This window comes from Apium graveolens, chromosome 5 (assembly GCF_009905375.1).
Source record: "Apium graveolens cultivar Ventura chromosome 5, ASM990537v1, whole genome shotgun sequence".
NCBI lineage: Eukaryota > Viridiplantae > Streptophyta > Magnoliopsida > Apiales > Apiaceae > Apium > Apium graveolens.
Window position 1 is genome coordinate 63,887,605 of NC_133651.1, and position 24,298 is coordinate 63,911,902.

Consider the following 24,298-nt stretch of genomic DNA (forward strand, 5'->3'; position numbering starts at 1 on the left):
TTTCTGAACACCCATTTTGTGCCAATAATTAATCTGTTCTTTGGTCTTGCCACTAGGGTCCAAACTTTATTTCTTTCAAATTCATTTAATTCTTCCTGCATTGCTTGCACCCAATCAGCATCTTGAAGAGCTTCTTCCACTTTCTTTGGTTCAGTCTGAGACAGAAAGGAATGATAGAGACATTCATTTGATGTTGCAGTTCTAATTCTGACACCTACTTCAGGATCTCCAATTATTAAGTCAGGTGTATGTGATTTGGTCCACTTCCTTGCAGATGGAAGTTGATTTCTAGAACTGGATCCTCCCCCATGATCCATGCTGTCTCCATCAGCATTTTTTGATGCTCCCCCTGTAGTTATGCTCTCTGAGACTTCAGAATTTGAGTTGGATCCTTCAGTGTTTGAAGAATCAGAGTTTTCAGAATTATCAGAATTTGGCTCATCAGAACTTGATGAATCAGAACTTGAAGAGCCAGTGACAGGTTCTGATGCTTCTTGAGAGTCTTGAGTTATGGTAGGATCTTCAGCTTGCTCCCCTGAACGGGTGCATTTTCCCTTGGATTAGTTACCACAGTTCTTGTAATAACCCCAAAATTTTGAACTTTTTTGTAACCCTTATGAATAGTGTTTTTGCTGATTATGCTGAATAAGAAAACTTTTCATACCACACTATGTAGGGGTTCTTCTATTGTTATTCTGAGATCTTTTTAGTACTTTATATGGGATATAAGTGTATGTAAAGATCGTCAGAATCCAAATTCGAACACTTTGACTTTTACCGAAAATCCACCAGATACCGAAAGAATTGAATATAAGGTAACAGGATAAAAGGGATTTAAATTCAAGGATTATAAGAGGGGATCATAAAAGGAATATAATGTATTGAGAAAGGTTAAGGGAACCCAAGTGATAAGATCCCGAGTATGATCCCTCAAACGATAAACGAGAACGAAAGTTAAGCGAACCGTATAACAGATCAGCGATCATTAGCCAAGTAATTAGGAGTTAATCAAAGAGGCTAATGATGATGAGGTCATCACACCAACAAGAAGAAGATAAGTGTGGGAAGATGACATAAGTGGATGATATAAGCATGACCAAATGAGAAGGTATTGTTGGTTGATTTCAAGCCACACAAATTTTACCATGGTAAAAGGTTAATTAACAACAAAAATAAAGCAACCAAGACAAAACAAATCAAAAACATAAAACACAAGTTGACTTTCACTTTCAAGAACATCGAGCTCTCGGCTTTTCTTCATATTCAAAGAGAAAAAAAATCAAAATCCAAGATCCAAGCATTGTTAAATTGCAAGGTAATTATCCAAGGTTCCTTATGATTAGTTATGGATATCCTATAAGTTTAAGCTTCAAATTCCTTCACAATCTCTTCCAATAATTCAAGGAAGAAGATGGTGAATAGTAACTTTCAAAAAAATAACTTTAGTTTCTTGAATTTTTATGAAAGTTTAAGGTTATACAAGCAAGGATCAAGGTTCTTTAGGCATTCAAAGCTCTTGTGTTGTGTTAAGAAGCTTCAAGAAGGTATAAACTCCAAACCCTAGCTTTAGTTTTGAGTATTTAGGAATGGTTATGATTGATATAGTATATGTGAAGCATGATGCTTGTTTGTTTAAAGTTTGGTTGAGTTTGTAGAGGTTAGTTGGTTTTGTGATGTTTTTGGAGTTGTAATTCTTGGATTATTGATTAATGAACTTAAGTATAGTTTATATTCATGTTTGAGAATAGTATAATTGATAATATTGAGTTTTTGGGGCTGTTATGGTGAAGTATGGATGGAGTTTGGTTGGGATGTTGATTGTGGGTTGATTGTGGGTTGATTTGGAGTGGTATAAATTTGGGTAATCGCGTAAACATAGCCGTCGTAATGCCCGATTTACTTTAGACTGTTTTTGTTCTTAACATTAGGACCCGTGAACTCACTGCTAGATTTTGACCATTGCCATGATTAGATAGTTCATGTTACGAGCTTCGTTTTGATATGTGGTTCGTTTGAATCCGATGTACGGTTTAGGAGAAACGACCGTTTTAAGTAACGGCATTTCGCGAACGAACCATTACCCCTCGCCTTACTTTGAAACCTTGGTTAAGGACTTTAAATGACTAATTGGGATATGAAACAATTATTTTAAGTGGATTAGGCAGTTGGTAAGGTACTCGCGAAAGAATCGCCAAAACTCTTAAGGGTTAATTTATTAAAAATGGTGGAGCCGAGGGTACTCGAGCGACTTAAGTGAATCGTTAAGCGCGAAAGCGAACGTTAGGGCTCTAAATGGTTAAAGTCTAGTTTCTTAAGCGACCATGGTTTAATTTTGGCTTATGTTGTTGTTCATAGGTTACCGGACCCACTCTAACCTTAAGTCTACCCCGGAACACTCAGGCAAGTTTTCTACCCGTTATACTGTTGTTGTGATGTATACATATGTATATGCATTATCTTGTGATAGATGCATGATGGTTAATTAGCAAATTCTTGCGATATATTGTAGCATGTGATATGGTATATATGCATGCCTGTTTCGTATTCTTGATACATATATCTGTTGATTCAGTTGATAATACATATGCTAGAGATAAGCGGTAATTTGCATATACCCTTAGTATAGGGGACCCAAAGGTGAACATTTTTCTAAAACCGGGAGTCGATGTTCCAGAGTATAATATATATTTATATATATATATATGAATAGTTTTCGAAACTATTATTCGAATAAGGTTTATTCGATAACTTTATTTTATTAATGAATATTATTTTGAATATTCATTCGAGGGCTTATGACTCCATTTATTTTATTATTGAATATTATTTTGAATATTCATTCGAGGACTTATGACTCCGTTTATTTTATTAATGAATATTATTTTGGATATTCATTCGAGGACTTATGACTCCGATTATTTACTAATTATTATTCTTTATTTTATTAAGGTATAATGTGTCGATAATCAAACTCACTTTTGATTATTCCAATAAAGATAGTACTTTCGTATAAGTATATCTTTGGTTATTTAATATTCATTGCAAGTATAAGTTTTAAAACTTCTACTTCAATTATTTTTATAAATATTATTCTTTATGGGAATATTATTTAAATAATAATATTCAGATATTTTCTAATATATTGGGACTGATTTATTTTATTAAATCAGCATTACTCCAAACATTCTTAAAAAATGTTTGCGAGTCTTCAAAATGATTCTAAAGGTTAGGGCGGATCTCAAAACTCATTTTTATATTTAAGATCCTCCTTTCGAAGGGGATTTAAATACTCGCTCAAAACCTGAGGGATCCGGCTCTGTGGTGTATTGTATATTCGCAACAAGGTTGCTATTTTGATAAAAGAATTTCTGATTACTTACCCAACACTCGGAAAGTAAAATTCTTGGAACAAGTTAATCCATTAACAGGCATCGCCTGGGAAATATCGGTGAGTTCTCCTTTCCAACTAGATACGACTTCTTGGTGGAGCCGTATCAACAAGTTTCTACTTGGGGAAAGGGGGAACGAGCTTTACGTTTCAGAGTCATGGATTTCATCTGAACTAGGAGTGGCGTAAGTGGTCGAGTGGCGCCGGCCCAGCCTTATTATATTGGCCCAAATGGCCCGGAAGTTCCGCTAAGAGGTCCATTCCTTAGGAGTCCAGTGTTCGGTTGACAAGTAAATCTGACAGGTTCTCCTCTACATGTAAAAAATGGTGGGGTTGCACTACTACGACTGATCATCGTAAGTGGTCTTCCTGGCGCGGCAAACTCCCGTAATGAGTTCATCATCCAATTGGATATTTCTGCAACACTACCCAGAGCACTTCGATAGAAAGGCTACGGTTGGGCGATTGTTGAGTGTTGGCAGGGTCAAGTTTTCAAAATGATGTTTGCATCAAAGGAAGTATCTCGTAACTTCATTTTATTTTGATGATATTTTAAAGATTGATTCTATACAAGTTTTGTCTTGTAGCTTAATCTATTGGATGAACTATTTATACATTGAACGGCGGTAGTTCAAGTAGTATTTGGAAAAGATATAAGTATATTGGAGTATCTTGTAACTTCATCTTTTAAACTTATATCTAGTTAATGATTGTCTCATGAATGACAAAGGTTTCAGAACAACGTTGAGACAAGGTTAGATATATGAGATCACCTTGCAACGATATTTTTATACAAGTTATAAACTGGAATTCTGTGGATGTTATACATGTCAGAGGATTTCAAATATTGTGAAAAGTATATATATATGTATATATATATACTGAATATTTTGCGACTTGGTCGCGTTAAGATATCAGCTTGGTTCATTTCTTTTGACCAAGACTTTCATGAGTACTATGAGAATGCTCATATATTGTTAATCATTATACATATTATTTTGGTGGGCTTGTTGCTCACCCTTGCTTTCTTCTTTCATCACACAACAACAGATAGAAAAGATGAACAAGACCAAGCTTCCAATTCGCAAGCGGTTAGAAAACATTCCGCAGTCTTCTGGAAGCGTTGATGCTGCCGTAGCTGAGGTAGGAGCTACCAATAGGCTAGGTTTTCAACTATTGATGAACCAACTTATGTATAATATAAATTGTAATAATGGCAAAGAAATGTAAATTTATTCAGAACCTTCTTGAGGTATAATGGCTTATTATATGGAATAAAATGACTTGTGTTATTTTTTTGGTATTCATCTCTGAGACTATAACTTGTGGCGTGTGTGTATATTGTGGGGTCACAGTACGGAGTAGTTGATTGTTTATTTAGATTGAGTGTTATTAAGGGAAATGGAACTCGTGACAACCCGAATCCCCGACCCCGGATTTGGGGGTGTTACAGTTCTAATGACATTAGAATTTAAATCATCAGAACTTACAGGATCAGGATTTAAGCCATCAGAATTTACAGAATCAGAATTTAAATCTTCATTTTCAAATCTCAGCTGATCATGATCATTGAAATCTTCAAGTCCAGTAATCTTTTTATCATCAAAAGATACATTGATAGATTCCATGACAACCCTTGTTCTTAAATTGTAGACTCTGAAGGCTTTTGTGGAAAGTGGATATCCAACAAAAATTCCTTCATCAGCTTTTAGATCAAATTTTGACAGCTGTTTAGGATGAGTCTTAAGAACAAAACACTTACATCCAAATATATGAAAGTATTTCAGATTTAGCTTCTTTTTCTTCACCATCTCATATGGTGTTTTTCCATGCTTGTTTATGAGTGTAGCATCATGTGTAAGACAAGCAGTCTGCACAACTTCAGCCCAAAAGTAGGTTGGCAGCTTTGCTTCATCAAGCATAGTTCGTGCAGCTTCAATGAGAGTCCTGTTCTTTCTTTCTACAACTCCATTTTGATGTGGAGTTCCAGGTGCAGAAAATTCCTGCTTAATTCCATGCTCTTTGCAGAACTCTTCGATGATTGAATTCTTGAACTCAGTGCCATTATCACTTCTTATGATTTTAACAGAATCTTTGACCAATTTATCCAGCTGTCTGACATGATCAGTTAGAGTAGATGCAGTTTCATTCTTCTTGTGCAAGAAATACACCCAAGTGTATCTTGTGAACTCATCCACTATAACCATAGCATATTTCTTCTTTGCAATTAACATGACATTTACTGGACCAAATAGATCAACATGCAGTAAGTGATAAGGCTCAAGAATTGAGGACTCAGTTTTACTCTTGAAAGAAGATTTTCTTTGTTTTGCCTTCTAACATGAATCACAAAGGCCATCAGGAGCAAATACTGATTTTGGCAGTCCTCTCACAAGATCTTTCTTTACTAGCTTATTTATGTTGTTGAAAATTAAATGAGAGAGTCTTTTGTGCCAATTCCAGTTTTCTTCAATTGATGCTCTACTCAACAGACAGATTACAGAACCATCAGAACTTGTTGAAAGTCTGGCTTTATAAATGTTATCATGCTTGTAACCTTTCAGAACTACTTTGCCTGTAGAATTACTTACAACTTCACAGTGTTCTTCAAAGAAATCCACATGATAACCTATGTCACATATTTGACTCACACTTAGCAGATTGTGTTTAAGTCCTAAGACAAGAGCTACTGTTTCAATGATGCATTCCCAAGATTGATATTGCCATATCCCAGAGTTTTTCCCATGTTGCCATCTCCATAAGAAACTCCTGGGCTAGCTTTCTCCACAAAGTCTGATAGCAGGGCTTTATTTCCAGTCATATGTCCTGAACATCCACTGTCCAGAACTAGGATGTTTTTCCTGTTGCCCTGCAATCACAAAGACCACTATTGGTTAGTTTTAAGAATCCAGACTTGCTTGGATCCTTTGGCCTTCTTAAGTTTGTTAGCATTTGCAGCGGATTTAATTTCAGAGTTTATGCTAACATGCTGTTTATCAGAATTTATATCAGACTTTACACTAGAGGGAATAATACTAACTTTCTTCAAAGAAGGTTTTATTTGATAATAATCATAGTATAAACTATGATATTCCTTACAAGTATAAATGGAATGTCATAAACTACCACAATAAAAACAAGGATTTTATGGTTTAAACCTAACAGACTGACTCTTAACTCCTGATTTAGGAGGTAAAGAGTTTATATCTTTATTTTTCCTGCAAAAAGAAGCAAGATGGTTAGAGTTTCCACAGTTGTAACATTTTTTTCTAGGAGCATTAGGAACAGGCATATAATTATTGCTTTTATTCACACCTACCTTTCCATTCCTATTTTTCCTAGCTTCCTTTACCTTGTTCACATTTCTAATTTCTTTCAGCTTATGCTTAAGCTGCTTCTTAGTCATTAAGCCAATGTTTACAAAAGCTGGTTTATCCTGTTTTAATTTGTCAGAAGTTGACTTTTCTTTGGCTTCTATTTTAGAGTCTTTCATGTCTTCAGAATCAGACACAACAGTTTTTGCAACAAATTTAACAGGATTTACCTTTGGCTTAATTGGCAAAGTCCCTGTCTCACTTTTACCATCTTTATATCCTAGCCCCTCTTTCCAGTTTCCACTACTTAGAATATTCTGAGCTGTTTTGCCTGAGTTAGTCCAAGTCCTGATGATTTCTCTTTCTTTTTCTAATTCAGTTTTTAGACTATCATTCTGTTTAAGCAATTCATCCTTAACGTACACAGCATTATCTCTCTCTATCTGAATAGTGTTCATCTTGACTAACTCTTCTTCAAGATAGCTATTTCTAGTTTTTGTACTTTAGATTTTCAGATTTTAATCTTTTATTCTCTAAAGTCTGATCTCTATAGCTATTATAAATGTTTTTCAGAAATAATTTCAACTCAGTAATATCTTCTGTATCAAAAGCAAGAGTTGATAGAGGTACCTCTAGTTTAGCAACATCAGAACTGCTGTCAGCATTTGGCATTTAGGCATAGTTCACCTCTTCTTTAGATTCTGAAGTGTCTGCCCAATTTTTCTTCTTTGTGATAAGTGTCTGGCCTTTATCACCTTTTCCTTTCTTGCAATCAGGAGAGATGTGGCCTCTTTCACCACAATTGTAGCATTTGACATTTGAGTTGTCTCCTCTGTCAGACTTTCCTCCTTTGCCTTCAGACTTTCTAAACCCTTTCTTGTCAGAACTTCCAGCTTTCCTGGAAAACTTCTTACCCTTTCTGAATTTCTTGTAGGCTATCTTTGTGATACCCTTCACCATAAGAGCACACAGTTGCATCATCTCTGCATCCACTTTAGATAAATTTTCAGGTTCTAAATCATCATCATCAGAATCTGATAACTCAGAATCAGACTGTATGATGAGAGCCTTTCCTTTTGCCTCCTAGAGACAATTGGCTTTTCTTCAGCCTTTAAAGCAACTGTCTTAGACTTTCCTCCATGCCTCTTCTTTCTTTGCTCCATCTCAAGTTCATGAGTCTTGAGCATCCCATAGATTTCATCAAGAGACATATCAACAAGTTCATAGTTGTCTCTTATTGTAGTAGCTTTCAAATCCCACTTTTCAGGAAGAGCTAGTAGGAATTTCATATTTGAATCTTCTGTATCATATTCCTTTTCCACAAACAGCTTTGTGAATCTGTCATATGTCTTAGTTAGTGACTCATCAGATTTTGAGTCAAAGTGCTCATACTCCTTTGTGAGTATTGTCTTCCTGTTCTTTTTTATGGCATTGGTTCCTTGACATCTCACTTCTAATGTATCCCAGTTTTCTTTTGCAGTCTTGCATCCAATCACCCTGTTTGACATGACATTGTCATGTGCACTATGAAGCAAGTGTCTTACTTTTGCATCCTTGCCTAGTGAAGAGATGTATTCACTGGTGTATTCTCTCTTTTCTTTGGGAATCATCCTCTGTGGCTCATTCCCAACTGCAACAGAAAGCTTTGTGGGCTTGTGTGGACCATCATAAATTCTGTCTAAATATTCTGGATTTGTAGCTTCCAGAAATATGGCCATCTTCACACTCCATACAGGGTACTTAGACACCCTGAGCAAAGGAACCCTGATGGTTTCATATATACTAGTGTTTTGAATGGGTTGAACCTTTGCAGGTTCTTGAGGGTCTGGTATTTTTGCTTGATCAGACATGATTGATTGTTTGTTTGGATCTTAACTGTTTGTAAGCTTAACAGATTGGCTCTGATATCACTTGTTAGGCCACAATGATACTATAGAAGGGGGTTGAATATAGTATCTATAATCAATTCGATTATGAACACAAGTATGTAACAGAAAACAAGTTTATTCAATATATCAAACTCTGTTACAGTAGGTTAATCTACTCTCTCAGTGATGTATGATATCACTAAGAGCTGTTAGTGTTACAATGAATAATATTCTCGTGAATGATAATATTTATAGTGTAAACCCTAAGCTGTGTTTATATAGTACACAGTTACAAGATATCTCCTAATTGATATGATAATGATTCTGTCTCCTAAAATATATCAATCAGAGATTATCTACTGCAGTCTTATAGCTGTACAACTCTCCATGCATATCTTCATTCGTTTAATCCAGATCCTCTCCTGTAATTCAGCTGCATTCCTTATCTGAAGTGTACCCGCACTTAAGTCCTGATATAAATTCTGATGCCTTAAGTTCTGATATAAGTTCTGTCTTCAGTAAGTTCTAATTTCCAGTTAAGTTCTGATATTCTGATAATAAGTTCTGAAACTAAACAAATCAGATTAGACATGACATCACAAATATATCTAACAAAGGATATTTCCTAGTGCCAGAAAATGGACTAAAGATCATACTCCTGATCTGATCATTAGAAATCCTGATGAAGGTTTAAAGACAAGGAGTGCAACTCAAAATGAATATTTGTATCACAATCTACTTTTAAAAGAAGAGCCAAAGAAAGTAGAAGATGCACTCAAGGATGCAGATTGGGTAATAACTATGCAAGAAGAGTTGAATGAGTTTGAAAGAAATGAAGTTTGGAAGCTGGTGCCTAGACCTAAAAACAGGTCAATTGTAGGCACAAAGTGGGTCTTCAGAAATAAGACTGATTCTGATGGAACCATTGTCAGAAACAAGGAACGATTGGTGGATAAAGGATATTCTCAACAGGAAGGCATTGACTATGATGAAACATTTGCTCCTGTTGCTAGGCTGGAAGCAATCAGAATTTTCTTGGCATATGTTGCACACAAGAAATTTAAAGTCTTTCAGATATATGTCAAGAGTGCATTTCTCAATGGAGAACTTGAAGAGGAAGTCTATGTTGAACAACCACCAGGTTTTGTGGATCCTAAACATCCTGATTATATTTATAGACTTGATTAAGCATTCTATGGACTAAAGCAAGCACTTAGGGCATGGTATGAGACCCTTGCTCAGTTTTTGCTTGAAATTGGATTCAAAAGAGGTACAATAGATAAAACTTTATTTTATCTGAATCAAGGTAAAGATCTGCTTTTAGTTCAAATTTATGTGGATGATATCATTTTTGGATGAACTAATGAAAAACTGTGTGATAAGTTCTCAAAATTGATGAAATCAAGATATCAAATGAGCATGATGTGAGAGATGAGTTACTTCTTGGGATTGCAAATTAAGCAGACTGATAATGGTATCTGCATTAATCAGTCAAAGTACACAAAGAATCTGTTAAAAAGGTTTAATATGCAAGAAAGTGCAGCTACAACTACTCCTATGACAACTGCTACAAAGCTTGATCCTCATGAAGGTACAACAGTTGATGTCACAAACTACAGAGGTATGATTGGTTCTCTTTTCTACCTAACTGCTAGTAGGCCAGGCATTATGTTTGCCACCTGTTTGTGTGCAAGATTTCAGGAAAATCCTAGGGAGCCACATCTTATTGCAGTGAAGAGAATCTTCAGATACCTCAAGGGTACTGTATCACTTGGTCTCTGATATGCAAGGGAAGCTGATTTCGGATTATGTGGATATTCGGATGCTGACTTTGCTGGCTGCAAGATAGATAGGAAGAGTACATCTGGGAGCTGTCAGTTTTTGGGAGGCAGATTAGTCTCATGGTTTAGTAAGAAGCAGAAATCTATTTCTACTTCAACTGCTGAGGCTGAATATATTACAGCTGGGAGCTGTTGTGCTCAATTGTTATGGATGAGAAACCAGCTCATGGACTATGGATTGTCATTTTCTAAAATTCCTATTTATTGTGATAATCAAAGTGCTATTGCAATGACAGGAAATCCAGTGCAACACTCTCTTACTAAACATATCAGCATCAGATATCACTTTATAAGAGAGCATGTCATGGAAGGAACAATTGAGCTTCACTTTATTCCTACTGATCAGCAGCTGGCTGATATCTTCACAAAGCCATTACCTGAAGCAACATTTATAAAGCTTGTCAATGAACTTGGTATGGTTAGTTGGGACAGATAAATTCTTTTAAAAATATATTTGATCAAATCCTGATGTATGTTGATCAAATCCTGATATGTCCTAAATGCTGTTCAAGATATTAAACTGGGAATTTTTGATGTATTTTATTATATGCATGATAAATTAAGTGAATTTATTTGCTAAATGTGCATGCATGAATATATATCATTGTCATCATTGCAAATCAGTCTAGGGAGACGCGCTTTAATAAGATATTTTTTGGTTAAATCATTAAGTTAACTCTACACTTAAGAATTAACTGAACCCCTAGTCTTTTGATATTCCCTCTCTTTCTCTCTTGGTTATTTAAACCATTATTCTCATCAAGTACAATCATATATTCACATCACTCAACTCTCAATTCTCTCCTTCTTGTTCTCCTCTCCCACAAAAATGGTTCAATGTAATCTGTTCATGAACTACGAAACCTTCACTGTGGAGTTTAGCTGCGAAGATTGGCACATCACTGCCATTCCCTATAAAGTATGGAACTGGGTTCCACAGGAGGTCATGGCACATCTCCTGTTCTTTGAAACGGATTATCGCCTCCATCTCGATTGCTTGGAGGAAGAAAGATGAGAAGCTCTTCGTCAGCAGGAACGGATCATTCGTCTTGTTGTACTGTTCGTGCAGAGCAAGAGGAACTAACAAACCGCAACAGCCTTGTCTCTTAGACTAAGGCTGTTGATGTTCTTCTCTATTAGACTAGGATTTTCTTGTAATCACCTATGCATGTAATCAAAAATTTCATGAAATGTACTCTCTTGAACTATTAATGATTTTTTTTATTTTGCTTACAAGACCTAATTTATGTTCCTTAGTTGTGTATGCATGTGCTCGTTCTTAGTTGTATCCTGTTAATCTCCAAATCACACAATTAACATGTATCTTTTGATGATTCTTGAGATTAAAATTATGGTTTTCTGATAAGCTTGGGTTATTATGATAAATACTGATGAATTTGAATCGACAAATCCTGACATTGTCAAATCCTGACAGATAAGAGGTTCCAAATACTGATGACAGGTCAGCATGTTTTAATTTAGAATATTATTGAAAAATAATTTCTGAATTGTTTAATGCTGAAAAGTGATTGTCTTCTTAATTATTGCTTAAAAGTGGATAAATTGTTGAACAAATTTACACAGCAATTTATTGAAAGAGTTGTGCATCTTTTGTTGCTAATTCCGCACATTACTCTACTTTCAACTCCTATTCTTCAGTAATTATCCTCTATCAGAAGTCTAATTCACTAAGCTTCCTTCTTTATGTGTGTTACATTCAAGTAAGCTTTGCAAACTTATATTTGCACAAGAACTTCTGTGACACAAATCATCATACACACAGCATCACCATTCACATCTAACGAATATTTTTCCTCAATAGTCTACAAACATCATGTCATCTTCTGAGATTTCACCTTTCTTCAGCCAAACCACTATTATTCATGGCAACACTTTTGGAACCAATAACTACTTGGCTCCGCTTTCACATCAGCAGTTTCCTCAATCTTTTCATGATATACAGGGTTTCTTACTCCAATGTCCAATTGGGTACGCTCTCACAAATACTACTAAGGTATCATACAGGGTTGTAATGCAGGTATGGAACACAGCTCTAGTTAATGAAACAAATACTGATTTCTCTTTTGAATATAAGGGACGCATGTATGAGGTTGATGCTGATGTTCTGGTTCAAGCATTGAGGTTGCCTGCTTGTGATGGTGCTCCTGATAATTATACAACTGAGCAGCTATTTGATATGCTCAGAACTCTGAACTATAAAGGTGATATCACAACAATTGGTAAATTGACAAGGACAAAATTGAAGAGAGAATGGAATTTCTTCTTTGACTGCATCAACAGATGTTTCTTGAACATGACAATAAATTTTGATGCTCTTCCGTCTACTTCTCTGAAAATTGGGTAATCTCTTATCTATTCTGGTAATTTTGACTATGGTAACATAATTCTTCAATTCATAATTGCTAGGAGAACAGATACATTAGGAGTAATAGGGTATACTAGATTTCTTCAACTGATTTTTAATTTTCTATGCCCTAATGTTGCATTTGATAATGATGAATTGCTTCCTGTATTTTAAATTTTTGAGAAGGCTATGACTAATCATATTAAAAGAGATGAAAATAATAAATTTTCAGGACCTCATTTCCTGCCTCAGGAGGTTAGGCAATTTCTATTGAGAAATAGACTTACTCCTTCACAAGTGCCTGCAAATCCTGATGTTGGCGCCTTTATAACATTTCCTGATGTTGTGGAACAAGACACTACCCTTCTTGTTTCTAACCCAAGCATTCCTTTGACTAAACAGAGCTCCAATCCAGCTCCTAAATTAGCCTCCTCTGATGTCTCCCAAAAGGCATCAGCTGTATTAAAGAAAAGGCTGGTTAAGAAATTTGTTCAATCTGAACAGAGAGCTCAACAAGCCTCACTGAGTGAGAGTGAGAAGAAAGAAGAATGTTTTCCAGTCCGAAAAAGAAGGTTGATTATGCACGATGATTCTAACTCTGATGATTCAAATGCCCATTAGGCCAAGGACGAAGATAAAGAAATCAACAGTTACAATTCCTGATAACTCTGTTGACACAACCTGGAACCAAGGAGCCACCTACTGATGCTAGTGCTCTGATCAAACAATTTCCAGTGATCAAATAAATTGTTGTGCCCAAGACAGCTGACAAGAGCAAGTTGAAAAGAAAAACTGAAGATGTGGTTAGGTACATCAGAAAGAAGAAAAAGGCTCAGTCCTTTGCTATGGATGTCAGTCCACAAGAACCTAAGTCTCAAAGGGATTTAGCAACTGAGACACATCCAGTCACACAAGAACCATATTCTCAAAGAGAAGATGCAGACAAAGAGGCTGCACAAATTATCGTTGATTTTGTTCAAGGTGATATTCTTGCTGATTCTGAACAACTGCTGCAAGAAAAGAAGGCTCATTAGGATGTATTGTCAAAATTAAATGCAAATATTAATGATCTTATGTTTGAGGAGAGTACACAAGAACCTTCACCAATACTTGCTGAAGCAGCTCATATTCTTCAGGCCTCACAAGAACCATCAGTTCAAAGTGCTGATGCTGACCTAGTTCATTCTCCTGACAAATTAAATCCCGATGATACAACAAATCATGATGTTGATCACCTTTCCATTCAAGCAGCTTCTACTAATAATTCCTTGCTGCTGACTAGCTTGTTAAAGCATCTAGATGCATTGTTTGTTCCTCCACTATCATCACTTCCACTTGAGGACTCACCTTCAGGTATTGCTTATTTTCCTCTGTTGTTCTTCATATTTGTATGATTATAAATAGTCTCTTGTTTGAGGTTACCTCTATTTATATGACAAGCATACTACTCCTCTCAGCCATCTCTTATTTCTTTGCAAAATGTGTGATTGTGCTAATCTGTGAGACTGTATAAAAATACTATGTGAGAAAATTAAATTTTGAGTGGTAGTCTCATGTACTGGCAAAAGGAGAGGTAGCTTTGAGAAAAGAATTTTATAAGTGTTTCTTTACTTATAAACTTTCTTCTGTGAGAAAAATATTACTCTTAAAAGTAATATATTGTGGGAGAAGTGATGAGATCACTTGAAAAGAAAAGAGAGATTTAGGTGTTACCTTGTTTTATTTTTCAGGATCTCATCAGGAAAAGACACCTATTGCAAAGGATCCTCATAAAGGCAAAGCAATTCTGCCTAGCTCTGCAAATTCTTCTGAGGGTCTGTCTAGCTCTGATTCTGATGAAGATAGTAATCATGATGGTTCTAACACAGCTCAGCTTAAGACTGCTATTGATGCATCTAAGAAGTCCAATGTTGGTTCTTCTTCACATTTCAATGCAGATCCTTGTTATTACAATGCTGATGCTGAGCATTTTCGAAAGACTGAATGGGATTTTGCATGGAGAGATACACATACTTCTATCTCCTCAGCTGTTGGTATGCAACATGTTCACAGGGCCTATGATGAACTTCAAAATCCTGAACTCAAATTGTAGCTTAAGGCCTCTACCATTTCTGTGAAAGAAATTCTCTCTTAACTTGCTGATATGAAGAAATCTCATACTAGCTTACAGAACAAGATTGATGCATTTATGATTAATCCACTTACTTCAGCTGAACTCATAAGTGTGAAAAAGGCTGTTAAAGCCGTGGTTCAATCTCAACAAAGCATGGATTCTCGATTTTCTTCCTTGGAAGATAAAGTATCTTCAATGGCTGATACACTGGAGGCTATGTTTTCTCTTCTTTCAAATACTGATGCCAAAAATGGGGAGAAGATAGCTGTCACAAAATGTACACCTGACTTTATTCATTTGAAAGATAAAGATACTGATGGTGATGGACAAGGAAAGTCTACTAGTGCTCATGGAGTTAAGTACAAGACTAATGTTGATGCTCCTGAAACTGGTGATATTACAATCTCTAAATTAGCTGATGCCAAAGGGTTATTTTTTCCTTACAGACACAAGAAAACAGGTGAAGGAATTGTTCTGTACTACAAGGATAAAAGGTTTGAGCAAAAGAATGCCAGGAGTGCTCTTGGATTGATAACTGAAGAATTCCCTTGTCTAACAACTGAAGTAAGCAGTTATGCAACAGAAGGAGTTAATGGCTCAAATTGAAGCTGAAGCAAACACTTCTAAAGGAAGAGGAAAAAGAGGCGGAAGAACTACAAGAGCTAGAGGAAGAAGAGGGAGAGGAAGAATTTCTAAACCAAGTCAAGTGTCTACAATTGATTCTGCATTTCTGAATGTCCTATTCAGAGAAGGTTTTGTTCCTGTACAAGGACATGATTTAGCAGAAGAAGCTAATATACTGAAGAGATGATTGTCTAAAGGAAGAAGAAATCAACCGCTGACATTTCTCAAGTTGATATAACTAATGCAAATGTGTCTCTTGAAGAAGACATAAATCCTGAGGAAAAAGCAGATCCTGATGCTGTGAACCTGAAAGCTGATTTTGATATTGATGAGAAGGTGGTCAAAGCATTGGATGAATCAATTCTTACTATAGCAGTTGCTTCTCATAATTCAGAGGTTGATGAACAAGAAAGAACTGACAGAAGGAGAGCTGATCAATCATGCAGTGACTATGTGCAAAGAATTCTAAATTCAAGGACAGAGCTGTGGCATAAAATAAGAGGGAAGATTTATGATTTATCTACAGGCTATGCTCCTCTCAGCAAGAAGGATAAAAGATGGAAAGATATTTATTCATTCAGTTATCCTAAAGGATTCAAGCATATTGAATTTGTGTCAGCGGGACTAAGGGATCCTATTTTAGAACAGGAGAATATTGATAAGTCCATCAAGAAATCTTCTTGGGTGGAACATAATGAAAAGATAAAGCTTATCAAAACACGTACTAGATGAGGTATTGGTCATTCTAGAATGGAAACTCTGAGATCTGATTTACTGGACACAAATATTCTGACTGACAATCTTGGTGAAAGAGTTACTCCTTCACATCTTGAGAAGGTTGAAGCTGTAAAGATTGTATATAGGAAGATAAATCTTGATGATGTCAGAGAGGAGATTCTGTACTTCTTGAGAGATGGTAAAGTGAAAAGCTTTACATTGCAGCAACTCTTGATGAAGACTGTGACAGAGTTGAAATATATTCACTATCTTCTTAGAGTTGAAGACAATGTCACCAGAAACTGGTCTTCTATGATACTTGAGAGTATCAGAAGAAGAGTCATGAACAAAAAAGACAAATACAATGGTGATTACGTTCCTATGTACAGAACTTATACTGGTCAAGAAATGAAGATGGAAAAGGGAGCTGCAGTTCTAAAAGTTTTTCTCAACAATCCTCAGTTATCTTCCACTCCTGATCATGAAGATGTTAGCTTAAGCTTTATGTTGATTGGTGATCTTGAAATAACTAAAAGTTCGATTTCTAAACTAAGATCAACCATTTATCAGCTTGGAGAAGATACTGAAAAGAAGAGAGAGTTGAAGAAAAAGCTTGTCAAAGTCCTTCAAGATAAGGAGGAAGAAAGGTTGAACAATTTTCTGAAAACAACTGTTAGTTATCTTAGGATACTAAAGTAAGGTTTATTCCTTGTATATTTTGTAATTGGTTTTGACATAATTGAGAATGGAATTTGTGCTTCATTACATTAAGCATAAATTGGGGGAGATTGTTACGTGCTGATTCTCAATGATCAGGAGGAGCTCAAGATTTGACTGTGTTTAGATGTCATCATTATTTGATGTGTTGTCAGGATTTGATTCATCATCAGTATCTGCAGAACATCGACATCTGAATGCAGTCTGTTGTGAAGATTGATTATGTTCCTTATTTTGAGGGATGAATATCTGTTACGTTCTGAGTGATAGGACTTTGTATATTCAGTTAAAGATATTTATCATTTTCTGTTAGTAATTGATAATGCATATCTTAGATTGAATTTATAGTAGCTGTGTATTATATAAACACAGTTTAGGTCATCACATGGTGATTAACTCGAGTATTGTACGACCTAGCAGCTTTCAAGAACATCAATATTTCTTGAGGGAGTTTGTAACAGTTTTTATCAGAAATATAAAAAACTGTTAAACTGTTATATTTTTATACTTGTTCGAAAAATTTATACAATTGTATCTAACCCCACTTAAATAATTGTATTACTACTGAGCAACAAAACTAGTTTATAGTTTCAAAATAATATTACAGTTCTAAACTGAAATATTTTATTTTGAAAAATTAGACAAAATTGAATCAGCATCCAACACAATTAAAATCTTCTTTCTAGAATTTCAAAACATAGAAAAGCGTTCACAAACAGATATGATGAAATATAGAGATATGTGTTACACCAAAATTTACCAAATTAAAATTTAAGAAAGTGATTTAAAAATATAGAGATTCAAAAATTTCATTCCAAGACACAGCATAAACTGAGACATATAATAATAAAATAAATATTTTCAACACCAGTTACTATTATAAATTAATAAAAATAAAAATGAAAAAAATATTATCATTGCATGGCTTTTCATTCCACGAAAAAGATAAACATCAATAAAAATTGACCACAGTTTTCAGGTAATAATTTTCTTATTCCTCCCCAGTTGCAGCATCCTGTGGCATACACAAACACTTTTTATCTTGCTTAGCTAACACTTCAGCTGAGAGATGATATTCAAAACAACGCACATTGACTGCAATACATTTAACCGACTTATCTCCCTCCTTAACTCCATGCTTAATCACTTTAACCGACCTCTCAACAAGAACCGTGTGTCCCTCTCGCAATGCATATGTTAAGCCTTCAAACTCATGAAGAGCCTCCTTAAGCATTCTCCTTAAGCATTCTCTGAATTAAATCCCTCTAAGTATCTACCTCAGCCTCCACCTCTTTCCCTCCATTGAGGCCTTCTCCAACGATCGTTTTCATACCCACACCCATATCGATCCAGCGATCTGCGGGGAGGAGCTCTCTCATGATCGCGGTGCCGCTCCCGATTTTCCTAGGAATTTAGGGGCACACGCGTTGGATCGCGGTGCCGCTCCCGATTTTCCTGGGGATTCAGGGGCACACGCGTTGTATCATGGGGCGTCACATTTCCACGATCAGCTTCTTTCTTCCATTCAAGTAACAATATTCTTAAATCATCATCGCCCAAGTGGATCCCCAAGCGATCTTTCAAATCTGTGAAGCCCCGTTGCTGATTCTCCAGCATCGACTCTGTCTGTCAGCGTTCATCGAGACTACGTCCAGACCGGTACTGGATGAGTGGCTCCCCGGTTATTCTCCCGCAGAATTTCCCGACCATCAGCATCTTCTTCCACTAGCTCGATGATTGGGGACGTGTCATTGGAATAGTCCAGGCGCCGCGGGGTTATCGGCACACGCCCTCCTTCGGTGCGGCCATGGCCGGCTGAGGCATCCCTATCAGTCATGGGTGCTTTTCCAGGTGCGTGAGTTGCACGGCCGCGGTGAAGATCCCTCCTGGCCTTGCGTCGCTCCACGGTGCTCAACCTTGAATCGAAACCATTCAAAGCATCGCCCATGTGATATAGTTGTTCCAACAAGTCGGTGTTGCTGATGAGTACAGGCGGCTGTCCCCCAACGTCCGGCGTAGGACGATCAGTCATTGGCGGAACGTAGGGTTCATATTCATAGCCGTGATCAGAATCTTCTTCAGAACTTCCATCATAAAAACTTCCATCACGATATTGAGACATCCTTCCTCCCAGATGCAGATCTTGATTAGCCCCTCCTTCTAGCGCCAATTTGTTGACGGAGGAATTTGGGAACAACAAAACTTGAGGTTCGTAGCCGGAAACAAGATCTGTGATGGCGGTTCTTCGTCAGAAACGTGAAGAGTAACCGACGGATCCGATACACAGTATTCGTCGGAAAAGATGAACAGTGTTTGGTGGTGATTATTGGGGGCTGAGATTGCTTAGGGTTAGTGGTGGCTCCTTTGCGCTCTTGCTTCTGATCCCTTACAATTTGCCTATGTACCCCTATTTATAGGGGATCAAGCCCACGTAGTTCTTGGGGAACAAGAAACCTAATGGGCTTAGATTTCTTATCCCGAGGCCCAGTAGGAAACCCACTGGAAACCGTCTTCTACTAGCTTTAGGAATGTCCGCCGATGAGGCCCAACCACAAAGGCCCAAGACTCGTCCGCGGCTTCGAGACTTCACGGATGAGGCATCTCCCTGGCCAAGGATAACCCTCCGCTACCAGCTGTTTCTCTAATTCGTGGACGGAGGTATAGCCGTGGTTCACCACAAATGTTGGATGCATCCTTGTCCCCCGATAAAGAGCCCCTACCAGATTGCAGGACAAGTGTTCCCAAGCTTTTGGGTGCAAAGTGCAGGATACTCTGAAGTCTCCCAACGAGGACACCCGTTGACTACAGAGACAGAGCTCCCAAAGCACACACCGGATTTCACCCCACATCCCCAATGAGGACACTCATTGACTATAGGAGGTGGCCTTCAGTCCAGGCATACCCCTGGAGGTCTCTGACCATGGACACCGCCTTTCCTGTAGATGTGCTACAGGAAGGAGTTCTTCAATAGAGTACCTGCATCAAATAGGTTAGTAATAATAATCTCCATCTTCTTGAATCTTCCAAAGAGTTCATCCAAGTAGCATGTCAAAGTTACATTATGTGCCAAGTAGAAGTTAAGGGCGCGCCCAACCATTTCTGTATGTTGGCGCCGCCTTGTGTCATCAGCCTTTGACCTCTTCTTTTGTCATTCTATATTATAGGGCACGCCGTAAATTATGCACCGTTAGGGCTTGCCCTAACTTTATCCAAGTAAAGCCAAGGTATGAGTCTGTCAAAGTAATCATGTCTGAGTAATCCGTCCAAGGAGCCTTTCTCACTTAGGGCGCGCCCTAAAGCTCACCATGGGACAAAATTCAATCAAGGAATTCCTCACCCCCTCTTCAATAATTGGGCGCGCCTCCCCACTACGTTTGAGGGCGCGCCTTTAAAGCATGGCAACCACAACTGTCAATCAGCTATTCAGTCAATGGGGCACGTTCTTAGGGCACGCCTTCTTCTTTATGGAAAGTCAATCTTATCTTTTCCTAGATTTTAGGCATTTCTCCTTCGATTTTGCCTATTTTATCAATCTCAATCTGAATATTGTTTATACCAACTTTTGGGCATAACAACTACCCCCCAAATTCCATATGTCATTAAGAATGGGATTGGAATTCTTCTTTATCTTTAACAAAATCTGTATAAACAATTTACTAGTACTACTTACTGGGGCGCGCCCTAAACAGGGCTTGATCTGTTTAGAGTTCTTACTTTCGTGCATTCTGAATTTCAAACTGCCGTCAAACTTATGAGGCGCGCCTTCAAGAGGGCGCGTCCTAAAATTTGAAATGATTTAAAACGGTTTTCCTTATTCTTCGGGAATCGTGATTGATATGATAGATTTGACAGCTGTCCTTTTTACCTATAAATACAGGTCACCGTCAGTCATTTTCATTTTTACTTTTACTCTCCCCTTTCTCTTTCCTCACCAAAAACTTCAACTCCAGCGGCGAACTTTTGCTCAAAACCAACCTTCTTTGTTACCATTCTCCCGATCTTTTCCAGTCAACTTCTTCTCCATTCGAAAAGGTACGAAAAGCTTCTTATATTTCTGAATTCCGTTAAGTAAATCACATTGCATGTCATATTACCTTTTCATCTCCCATTTCTGTTCTTGATAATATACATAAAATGATGTATGTATCTGTGCATTTATATGTATAACTCCGAATTTCGCTGTTTTAGATCCAAAATCATTGGGTCTAACTTTTAAATTTGTGTTTTTGAGAATTTCAATCGTTACCTATAATCTGCACATGACCATCTGTGCCTTTAGAATTTACCAGCAACTTAGGACGTGCCCTATCTTTAGCTTCTTATAATCTGCACATGTCCATAACAAGGCGCGCCTGTTTGTAATAAAACACATCCTTACGAATAGGCTAGGATTTTCTTTATGGCACGCCTTCTCATGAGAAGGCTCATCTTTTGTGATAGGATAATTTTAATCCCACCCCCTTTATTAGAGCATGGTATCTTTTCAACACCCTCATTTCACTGCTCTTTAGTTTTCCTTCTTCCTAATTTCTGAACTGGGCGCGCCTTCAATCTTTCTTTTGGTTTTCTTGACAGCTGGAAGACGAGGGCGCGTCCTCTCCTTTTTACCCTTTCAAGGATTTCCTCATAAATTTGGGAATCTATTCGCCTCCAAACACTTACTTCGATCCTCAGCCTCCAAACGCTCACCATACCCCTAAATTTATGAATCGGGTGGCGCGCCTTGTTCAAGACTCCAAAAAGGGTATCTTGATGGCAGACTCTTCAGACAGTTGTTCCACGGACAACATCTCTTTATCTCGTAAACATGGAAAGCAGAAACTGGTTCAAAAGGATAGATCCCCAGCCCCACTTAGGACAGAACTGGATGATGATGACCGGTTCGAGAGTTTGAATGCCGACAGGTATAGGGGTGTTGAGAGGGGTGTCAACGTAGGTGCTGGACCTTCCAAAGTTTCCTACAGGGCTGTTTCTCCAAGCCCATCTCCTCAACAAACACAGGGCACGCCTACTTCTCCTATTTCTGAGGGCGCGCCTGAAGAAAATGCATCGCCGCTTCATGATGAAGCAAATTTCTTTGATGAGGATTCCTTCCAGTTCTCTACCTCTCCTGAACCTTCTCCAATCCCCTTCCGACACTGGGAAGTTTCTGATAGCAAATTAGAATTTGATTGGGATGAATTCGAGCCATCCAATGAAGTTGTGAAGAAACGTTTCAGGAAGGAGCACGGGAAGCTTTTCTACGTGGGCCTGTCCTCAGCTTGTTCAGATGAGCAACTGGGATGGCTCATGGAATTTTATGACATGGAAGGTATATGGGCGCGCCCTTTAAGCATGATGCGGCCTCATATATTCAACTATGGGAGGAACTTCAAAATCCCTAGAATGGTGACCAGCCCCAAGCTGGTATCTTTGGGTATAGGCGCGCCCTTACATCCCTACCTTAGGGAAGTGATAGAACTCTATGACTTGGCTCCACTCCAACTTTCTCCCAACAGCTACAAGTTTATTCTGACTCTGTTCATCCTCTATACGGACTTGGGTTTCCCCCAGCCTTCAATGGCTGAAGTCACTTATTTTTTTCAACCTAAGAAAGTCTGACCATTGGTACTAATACTTGGTTGTAGACAAGCAGCACAACAAGAAGGGTTTTTCCTCTGGCAAGCTTAGCCATGAAAAAGGCTGGAAGGAAAACTTCTTTTACTTGTATGACGTTCCCAGATTAAGGATAAGATTCAACAAGTCACCAAGTAAGGGCGCGCCCTTTCTTTCTTTTCCTTGCATTATTTCTATGTTCTTTCTTCCTTTTCCCATCTTTATACTTTTTCAGACAGACCAGTGGCCAAACCACTTAAGGGCGAGCCCAAAAAATGAGCTGAAGCCCTTCTTAGAGTGGCTGCTGACAGGTGGAACTTAAAAACCTTAGTCACCCGGAATAACTTGATGCGAGTAGGAATCCTTTCTGACCAAGTAGGAACGAAGTGTAAATATGTAAAATTTAGGAAAGGTGCTCCTGTTTCTCGCGTCATTAACCTAGATAGTGAAGAAGAGGCTGAAGAAGAAGAAGAAGAAGAAGAAGAAGAAGAAGAAGAAGAAGAAGCAGAAGACAGCTCTTTTCAAGGCCAAGATCCTTCAGGTTCAACAATTGCAGAGTCTAGAGGCGCGCCCTTCTATAATTGGCGCGTCCTAGCTTCTTTTTTTTCTTTTTTTTAGCTTTTGTATTTGCATACTAGATATAAATCCTTGTTAATGTGGTCAATCTTTCCGCCCCTTAGGGAGCCCTGTCACTCTAGGCATAGCACTTTATACATGTTTATCAATGTTATCTTTATCAATTGCCTTTATTTATTACTCTATTCAGCACATCTAACTGTCACGTTCAATTAACATGTTTTATGTTTTATGCAGAAATGGCTCCTCCAAGAATCCCCAAATCCTTTGGAGCGCGCCCTGGTGACAAACCCAAGCCTAAGCCAAAGAAAGATGCTCCTGCAGCACAGGCATCCATCCCCACTCCAACTCCTATCGCTCAAACAACTCCTGTCCTGAAAAGGCCCGTGATTGACCTCACAGATAAACAGGGCGCGCCCAAGAGGCACAGAGCAGAGGGCGCGCCATCTGGCTCATCTGCTGCTTTGAACGCTCTTGGCCCCATGGGTTCCCTTCATGTTTCAGATGAAGAAGTGGAACAGTGGCAAGCCATGGATTTGGGAGATGCCACTCGTGCCTCTATAAAGGCATCTTGCCAATTGTTCATCCACTCCACCCGAGTGGTGGACAAGCTTCTTGAAGAGGGGGCGCGCCTAGAGAGGCTGCAGGGTGATAATAACATTCTGAGGAACACCCTCAAAGATAAAGACTTTCTGCATGTCAAGGACATTAAAGCTAAGGACTCTGAAATCTCTTCTCTCAAGGATGAGGTGGTCAATCTTACTTCTTAGCTAGAGATTGCCAACAAAAAGGCTACCTCTCTCCACACTGAGCTTGGTGGAGCCAACTTGAGGATTGAGTACCTTGAGGAGCAACAAAAAACGGGATGGCCTGATGAGAAGAGGGAAATGGCTGATGAAGCATTTGCCAATGGTTTTCACTTCTACAGGGTTGGTTTTGTGGCCAATGACCCTAATTATACTTTCGAGAAGTTTGGGAAGAGACAGTTGCTGAGATGGTGGAATTTAAGAAGGAGCATGCTGCTGAAATCAAGGCAAGGAGGATAGAACTTGGGTTGGAGGAGGAAGAAGGTGAGGGCGCGCCACGAGAGGAAGTCCCCAAGGACGCGCCTGAAGCTGATCCCACTGTTCCTCTTCAAACTATTCCTCCAACAGACCAGTCTCAGGGCGCGCCTTGATTA